Raw genomic sequence first — 8,809 nt, forward strand, 5'->3', positions numbered from 1 at the left:
TTCTACAGAGAAGAAATCTATCAGATCAATTGTATAGCTGGTTTAGAGAAAATGAGAAAATGACACGAGAAAATGACTACCAGAAAGTAATAAAATTAAAACATTTTCTTAAACAGACTGTTCTGTTGAGTTTTTTTCTTTCTAAATATTTTAGGCAGCTTTAAAACCTTTACACATCAAAATCTTGTGGTTCCATGGGGCAGGTTTTTAAAGCACAACTAATTTTTACTGTCTCACTTTGTACTTAAAAGGGTGCAAGAGAGTTTTGATTTAAGGGCAGAATTAAATGTAATTAGAATGCCCTGATTCTGTTGCTGAGTAGCCTGTGACCCATCCAAGCCAGAATAGTCAAGCTACAGATGTCTACAAAAGCACCGCTTTCCTGAGGGAACCAGTCTGAGTTTGAGCCAGGCATTTCACTGGGAAGGTGTTTGGCACATCTAAACATGTTTTCCCAGCTGACATACAACAGAAATCATGTACCTGAAACCATACTGAGAGCCAGCTGTTGGGTGAACAATGGAGCGAGATGTTTACAGGAGTGTAGTCCCATGCTAGTACGTGACAGTATCCTAAACTGTCATTGTGCAGTCCCATTTCCTAGCAGGAGTCTAGAAGAGGGGAAGACGTAGGAATTGCCATTCCTGCAGATGATACTAGTTTAATACAGAGTGTGCATATATGAACCTTTCCTGGTTTGATTATTCCTAGGATATTTGTATCACGATATATGACCATTACCTCATTTTGCCAGGGCTGCTGAAATACATGGTCCTTTGAACAGAAGTCTGCTCAAAAAGTGCTTGGCTTTTTATGGAGCAGTCTTGAATGATGATTATGTTTTTCATTTGAAAACATGGGCTTTTTTATATCTGGCAGGAAAACACTCCTCAGGAATCTGTACACCTTTTCCGTTTCTCCTTTGCCTTTGTTTTCAGGAAAATTATATTCAGCCTATGGAAACACGGATCTACTCTGGACCATATCTGAAGTGCAAATTTTTTCCTCTGCAAAGTATGCACATATGTGTATTTGGAAGTCTTTAGAAGTATATCTTTAATAATCATTACTGGGTGCATATTGATTAGCTAAACTCTTTGATGCTCAGTTCTTCTAACAGGACTTTTATGGTTTGTCCAAAAAGCCTGACTGTGCTTCTTCTTAAATTAGTGTGAGTATTGTCACTGAATTCACGAGGACAGTAGTGTGAGACAATAGGAGCCTATTGCCCACAGTAGAAGTTCCTTCTTCCAGAAGCTAGGGATGCTCTCATTTGCAATTGGACAGTTCTTTCAAAATACACACTGAAAAGGCAGGAATGGCCAATTCAAAATTACTTGTGGATTTGATAAGAAACCATTGTTTTCTCTGGGAGGAACTCCCTCTCTAATGTATTTTCTGTTGAGCTAGATTGATAAATCTAACAATTACGTTGCTTCTCCTATTCTTGCAGCTCCCATTTCATCCTGATTCTCAGTCCTTTAGGCATTCATGTGAAATGCAAGACCCTGTAGTTCCAGGTCATCTTCATCTGGGAAGACCTCAACTATCATTTTTTTCTCCCAGGACTGAGCTACAAGTACTCAAGCTGAGAGGATATTCTAGACATGTCTGTTGGCGACATTCATCTGTACTTTAAGGATCTATTCAAATAGTTTTATTATAGCAGAGGGCCAAGTGTCTGCCATACCTCCCACGTAGTTGTCCTGGCCAGCAGGCTTGAGAGTAATTTTTCTTTGGGACTTAGAATTAAAGTATTATTCAAATTAAAAAAAAAAAAACCAAACAACATGGAAACACAAAAGTTTCAGGAGCGACTGAGACAACTTCAGTTTAAGAAAACCCCATAGCCTGGAAGTTGGTACATGCTCATGAGAGGTACACCTGACAGGAACCACCCTTCTTCGTATCCCTGCTCCAGACCAAAGACAGGTAGGCTGCTGGGTCTCCTGCTTTCCCACTGGACTGCAAATGCTGTGACTTCAAATTTCTACTGATGAAAGAGCACATTAAACCTTGCTCTGCCATGCTGACAGCAGAGCTGGACAGCAAGTTCAAGGTAAAAGGGGAATAGTCACAGCACTGTTGTGAATCTAGTCCTGCTGCGACCGTAAGGCTCAGACTATTCAGATGTTTTACATTATTTTGTCAATTCAAACTATTTTATGTACTTAAATTATCATAAAAATTATTTCAGTAAGTAAGTAAAGGAGGGGACTGATAATCTAAATGCTGTTTCACTGTATTTTTGAAGTCAACCATTAGACAAATTGGTGCTCCTGTGTCACTTGCTTCATGTGTGCAGAACACTCCCAGAAACTAAAAGACAGGACTTGTTATTTTATTCTAACCAAAAAACATTGCAGGAGGACACATGCTATGTGAAGCACTCTCTCTTCGCAAAGAACAATAAAAGCAGCACAGTTGCACAGAATACATTCGTGTCTGTGGCTGGTATGGCATTTGTATAGTGGCTATTTAGTGACTCACTTCATGTAGGTAGAATTGTTTTCAAATGTTGCCTAAATATAACAATATTTGACATGGTATATGAGAAACGTCTGTGCTTTCAGCCAGACTCAGCAGTTGTGTGTGTGTGTGGCATAATTCCTCTGAGTTTCATTTTGCATTGGATGGAGGATTTGAGGTGTGTCCTTAAATTGCAAAAATACTCTGGTTTGATCCACCCATTAGATGAGAATGGCAAAACTCCCACTGACTTCAAACCCAACCTTTGTTATGATTATCAAACATTGACTAGTTAGCAGCTCTGGAAATGGGTGTATTGGGCATGGCTGACTCTGGCAGGAAGAAAGAAGATCTTAAAAGACATTCTGCAGTAAAAATCAAAATCAGTAGAAATACCAAACCAGACACAACTGTTGCAAAGTGACTATTTCTGATCTTTCTGCATTCCTATTGTTTTTTTCACAGTGTTTTGGGAAAGCTCAAGATAAGGATAATTCTTTTTTTCCACTGGGACTCTAATCTATTTATAGGTTACAAGGCCAGAAGAGAGTATTATGACCATCTTGCATGACCTCTCGGGTAACAGAGGCTGTAAGACTTCCCTTACTTAATTTGTGTTTGAAGTAGAGCTCCTCTTTAGAAACAATAAGAGGTTGCATCTTCTGGGAAATCCTACTGCAGCCCTTGGCAGATTATTCCAGTGACTATTACCTGTTGGAAATATGTTTTTGGTGTACATAATCAGAGTTTGTTTAGCTTTGGCTTCTGAGCACTGGACCTTTAATAAGTGCTTTATTAAGCCTGAGTTCCTGTCATCCCTGGTGTCCTGGAATGTAACTGTTTCTTAAACATAAATCATTTGGATTCTTTTTGCCCACCACATTGTGCTTTTTTCTGCTCTTCCAAAGGCTTTTACCTAATAACCGCCTTAAGTCGTGAACACCAGCAGGGGACCAGGGAAAGCTATAGTAGAAGTCCTGACTGCAGAGGTAATTTGTTCCTCCAGTTTTTATCTCACAGCCATCACACACAGACAGCATGTCCACGCTATCAAACATGTGCTTGAACCTATGTTCATGCTCAGTTCACTCCCCATCCACACACCTCAGATGCAAATATGACTTAGATGTCAGACTTTTTCTGGACTTTCCTTCCTGTGGGCATCTTAAGAGGCAATGAGGGGTTTGAGGGTGGTCTTCTGAAAACTGCACTAGACTAAGTGCACTGCAGGCGGGCTTCCTAGTGGGTATCCGAAGCTAGACTTTTTCTAAGCACAGTAGAAAAACTATGAGCCTGAGCCTTAGTGGGTTTATTAGCCAACAGTGTAGATGGAAAGGTTTCAATCAGCTTCATCCGATTAAACCTGCCCTGCAGCTTCCTTGGCAGCTTACAGATGCTTTCCTGCAGGTTTGCTTCCTCAGGGCTTGTCGTTCATGCTATGGTTGTGTGTGATTATTTCTCACAGTGACAGTTGAAATTTCACTTGATCATCTCTTTATTTTGATACCCATGCTAACTACTCTCTCTGCAAGTTTTGTGTTTCCTCATAGGAATCTGGTCGAGGTCATATTTCTTGTGCTTTGGCAATAATACTTTCAGGTGGGATAGTGGCAAAAGACTTGTCAAAGTAAGGTGACGTTCTCTGCTCCAAACTTGTCGGCAGCAGGATGAGCTAACTGTTGTGACAGTGGGAGCTCAAGATTAGATAACAACTCAGTATGATCTCCAGATCTTTGTAAAGTAATGAGTCCCCAGGAGGGAGCTGCGCATCCTGTAAAGCATGTTCTGCAATCTTTGTTCCAAGATGTGTAATTTTATGGGAGCTGTATTAAAATAAGTATTGTTTGCTAAAGCCCAGCTTACTCAGAGGTTGCTCAGTGGTAGTGACTTTTCTTCAGAACTTACCACTCTCCCAGCTTGTGTGTTACCTGAAAAATTGAGCAGTGATGATGTTAGATCCTCTTTTGGGTCTTGATGAAGTTCCAAATTGCTAAAGACAAATCCACACTTAAATCTTTAGGTAAATACATCCTGCATGAAAATTACACATTAAAAGGACATTTTGAGACCAATTAGTGAACACTTAATCTTTTTAAAGCATACTGTGCTAATTCTACAGAAGCATCCTTGGTGGAAATGTCAGGGGTTACCAAACCAAATGTTCTATGGAAATGTAAAGTATTATTACATTATAACATTGCTCCCTTTACTCACCAAACTTGTAACTTCATCTAAAATGCATTTTCCACCAACTTTTGTCAAGCGGCATTGGTGATGGTGCTCTCCCTTTTTATTATCAGCTTTTCCATCCCCTTGTCTGGAATCAGGGTAACGTTGACAGCTCTGTATCAGCCAGGGCTGCTCTCTTTTACAAACCAATCAAATCAATAAAAACTCACAGAGGATAATTCATCCAGTGGTCTCAAAGCTCCACAGCATCTCCGGAACAAGCGATTGGGCAAATAACATTTATAAACTGTTGGATGCAAGTTTATCCAGAGATGCAGACTTTAAGTTCTTCAACTGGAGCTGCTCTTATTTTACATTCTCAGGATTGCATTGGTACGGGAATTATTTTCTTACCAACCTGGAACATGGCTTTATCATCTGTTTTTCACCCCAAACCAGAACAGAACAATTTACTGTGTTTCTTTTGCATTCCAATTAAAAGGTTTTTCACATAACAGTAGATCAGTTGAATAGCAACCATTCTTTTGTTTCAAATATATATTAAAATTAGACAAATACCTTATCACTCAACATTACTGACTGCAGATCTCATCTTCTTTTAAGTTCTTTACCAGCTTTATGCTTCTAATTTCGAACAATTTCTTACAATTTTACCTTTTTTTCTACTTATTTTTATTAATTTAAATGCCTTTGGTCATTAAATTATTAATATTCTTGTCAGTTTTCCAATTGACTGTAGTCAGGCAGTGCAACATTTCTCTCTCTCTTTTTTTTTTTTTTTAAATAGCTCAAGAAATTTTCCTGAACAATGCAGAGGTATCATTTAGGAAAGGACATGGTTCAGTTTCTTCCTTTTTTCCAGCCTCCAGTTTCCAGCTTTTTTAAGTTTCCCCTAAACCACCAAATATTTGTATTACCATTTTGACCCTTACCTTGATCATCCATAACAGATGACTATCTTGTATCCCAGCCAGCACTGCTTTGGGGGTTTCACAATTAATTCTCCTTTGCCAGTGCAGATGAAGGCGAATAGAGACTTCTTTGGCTCACGTGCTTCTCTTTCTGGGTCAAGATATTATTACTGCTCCCGTTGGGAAGCTTGAGGTCAACTTCATATCAGCAAGAGGAGGGTTTTAGCATATTTTGCACAGATAGAAATCACACGTAGTGTCATATCTCTTCCCCACTACGCAGAGCAGAGAGGGAATTCGGAAGCCAGCCATTCTGCTTTCACACCTGGTGGTCTGTAGACAATATGTGCTACTATGCGATCTTGTTTTTATGCCAACGGAAGAAAAAGACATTTTCTTCCCAATCCAACTGTGCTGGCAGTGGGGAAACCAACATAGCACCTTATGCCCACTGAAAACCACCAACACAGCCAATCTGGTGACGGTGCCCTTCATATAAGTACCCATAACTTATTTTGGGTAAAATCAAGCAGATCTGTTTCAGCTTGTGGCTGGAGTCAGCGTGGCTGCCCTGGCCTGGCTGAGCAGCCCCTGACAGCCCACAGCCCCTGACACCATCCATCACTACATGTGCAAGTGCTTTCTGCACAGCTGCCAGCAGCTGGAAGACACGTAATCCCATTTTTACAGGCCATGATGCTTTTTCCTACCTGACCTTCCTGCCATGGCTGTCTTTAATGTTTCATCCACACGGGCCACCTCAGCACAGCAGCTACCTGGAATATGCACGTAGTTGGGATCCATCTGCATGCTCCCTGCTTGTTTATCGCACTGGTGGCTGGTGCTACGGATCAGCAATTAAAGGTCACTCCCTCTTTGCATTCTTCAGTGTCTAAATTAATTTTGTTCTCAACATTATGGTTGTGGACTAAATGAGTATTCATCTGCTCCCTTGTTCTCCTGTCCCTTCTTTATTAGTTTCTCCCTCTCCAGGGAAACCAACTCTCATGGCAAGGAAACCCAGTATTTTATCCACTGCCGCTCAGATGCCTCAGAGACCAGCTCCGTTGAAACATTTTAATGAAAAATATGTTCCTGATGAAATTTGGATGGCATTTTAACAAAAACAGATCTTAGTCCTTAGCATCACAGCAGGTGTGTTATGTGCAAACATAATCCAGTGTGCTTCAAATGGTTTAATAAAGTAGCCTGTGTATTTATCCTGAGCTCATCCTTCTGTTATCTAGGGTCTTTACAATTTTTACCATGTAAACATAGGGGCAACCTGTGATTTTGAATCCCTATTTTTTGGACTCTGTTCCCTTTTGGAAGGCAAGATGGGTCTGAAAGAAGGCACAGAGGAAGAGCACAGTGACCTGAGCTGCCATCCTGGCTTTGTTTCTGGCTTTACAGTTTGAGCATAATCTCAACCTCAAGCAAATCAGTTTACTCTGGCAAAAAAAACATGACAAAGCCTTTTTCATCAGGATTGGGAAACAAAAAGATCAAAAATCACTCATAATTCATAAAATACTCTAAGGCCATTGGATCAAAGGCACTATAGTAAGTGCAAAATACTGCGATACAAGTAAAACATCTTGCCACATGTTCCAGACTCTTTCCCTGCTGCGTGGATTTCTTTACTTTCTCCTCTGCATTACAACAGAGGAAAAAGACTTTTTTCTTAGTGATTAAAACTTCAAAAGATTGTGTTCATTGGGGAAAAAAACCTGGCAATGCACTCACCAATGTAAGATTTTTCAGATGTTAAATCTAAGCAGCAAGTGAGACTGGAGGTTCAGTCCTGGGACTTGAGCAGACATTTCAGAGCAGGGAGCCATTCACCTCACTTTCCTCTGAACTTCTCCATCATCTGGAATCTACTTATAGTATTATTTTCTTTATTACCACACGCGATTTATTTCCTGTTTCAGTCAAACCAGTACCACGTTGCATCCGCTTGGAGCTCCTGGCACAACTATGCACCTCTGTACCTTAGCACCTCTACAGTGGCACTCCCTGGAGCCGAATTCTTGCTGCCAGAGTCACACAGACCAGAACTGGGCACAGAAAGCTCCTAAGCATCCAAAGGAAGGGTTGAGCAATCTCACTGCATGACATATAACAGATTGTGTAGCTGCAAGTGTCTGGTGGCAAAACGCAGTGTCCTTCACTTATCAGACTGGATACACATGTGTGTGTATCCCTTGCCCTCCAAAACATCAAACATAATCTTACAGACACCAAAAGACAGCTGAATTAACAAAAAACTGTACACATCTCTATTAAAACAAACCAGGAGAATACTAGAAATTTGAATTATTAAAATTAAAATGTTTAAAAACAGCCTGGAAAATCTTTATGATAAATGAATAGTTCACTTTTTGCTGTTCAAAATACAGTCCGAGTTCCTCAGTGTTTATCTTGCCGTCTTGAAGGTTTTTGTCAGTACTCCAGATGGCAGTGTGCCTGTGAATCATTAACCACCGCAGACCTCAGCTAGCATACGAAAAAGGGTTTTAGCGCAGGTTGATCAGAGCCGAGTGACAGCGGTGGGCGGCTAATCAGCTGTTTGGTCTCAGCATTCACTTGGGGCAGGGATTCCAGGGTCGTGTGGAAATTGTATTTTCTTGGTCATATAGATGATACAAGTTAACTAGGAGGGACATTTTAATCTCTTTATAATTTTGGACACCAAAACTTACTTACATTTACTTACTCTTTGGCCTTTATATCATGCCCACACTTACTGCAAATGAATTAGGGAAAGCAGGAAGATTCATTACACATAACACTGCCGGATTTAAATGCTCCTTGAAACCCTTTCGTAGCTTGGTGGGTATGTGGGTATCCATTGGTCTGTATTTAAATCACAGACTCCATGTCAGTGAAATATCTGAGTCTGTTGCATAAAAACAGATGGAAAGGGGTTTTTTTTTAAGAAAGCTCTGCAAGACGACAGTTTTATCATGTAACAACAGTTCCTGAACATTATTCATAAACACTGGACATGACAAATACCCATGTATATGTGATGTTTGGCTGCAGATGGGCACATTAAGGAGCTGGTGCTGCTCTTTGCCATTTGATGTTCTGTCTTCACCACAGAAAGCTCACTCGCTGACCCTGGACATCGGCCTCCCGTCTGCCCACTGCTCTCTTTATGTCAACAACCAGCACCAATGTGCAAGCTTGTGCCTGGGCAGGTGCCGAGTGGCAGGAGAGTGATTTTCACAGAA

The sequence above is a fragment of the Neopelma chrysocephalum genome, unplaced genomic scaffold (genome assembly GCF_003984885.1).
Source record: "Neopelma chrysocephalum unplaced genomic scaffold, ASM398488v2 Primary Assembly neopelma1_25, whole genome shotgun sequence".
In the NCBI taxonomy this organism is placed as follows: Eukaryota; Metazoa; Chordata; class Aves; order Passeriformes; family Pipridae; genus Neopelma; species Neopelma chrysocephalum.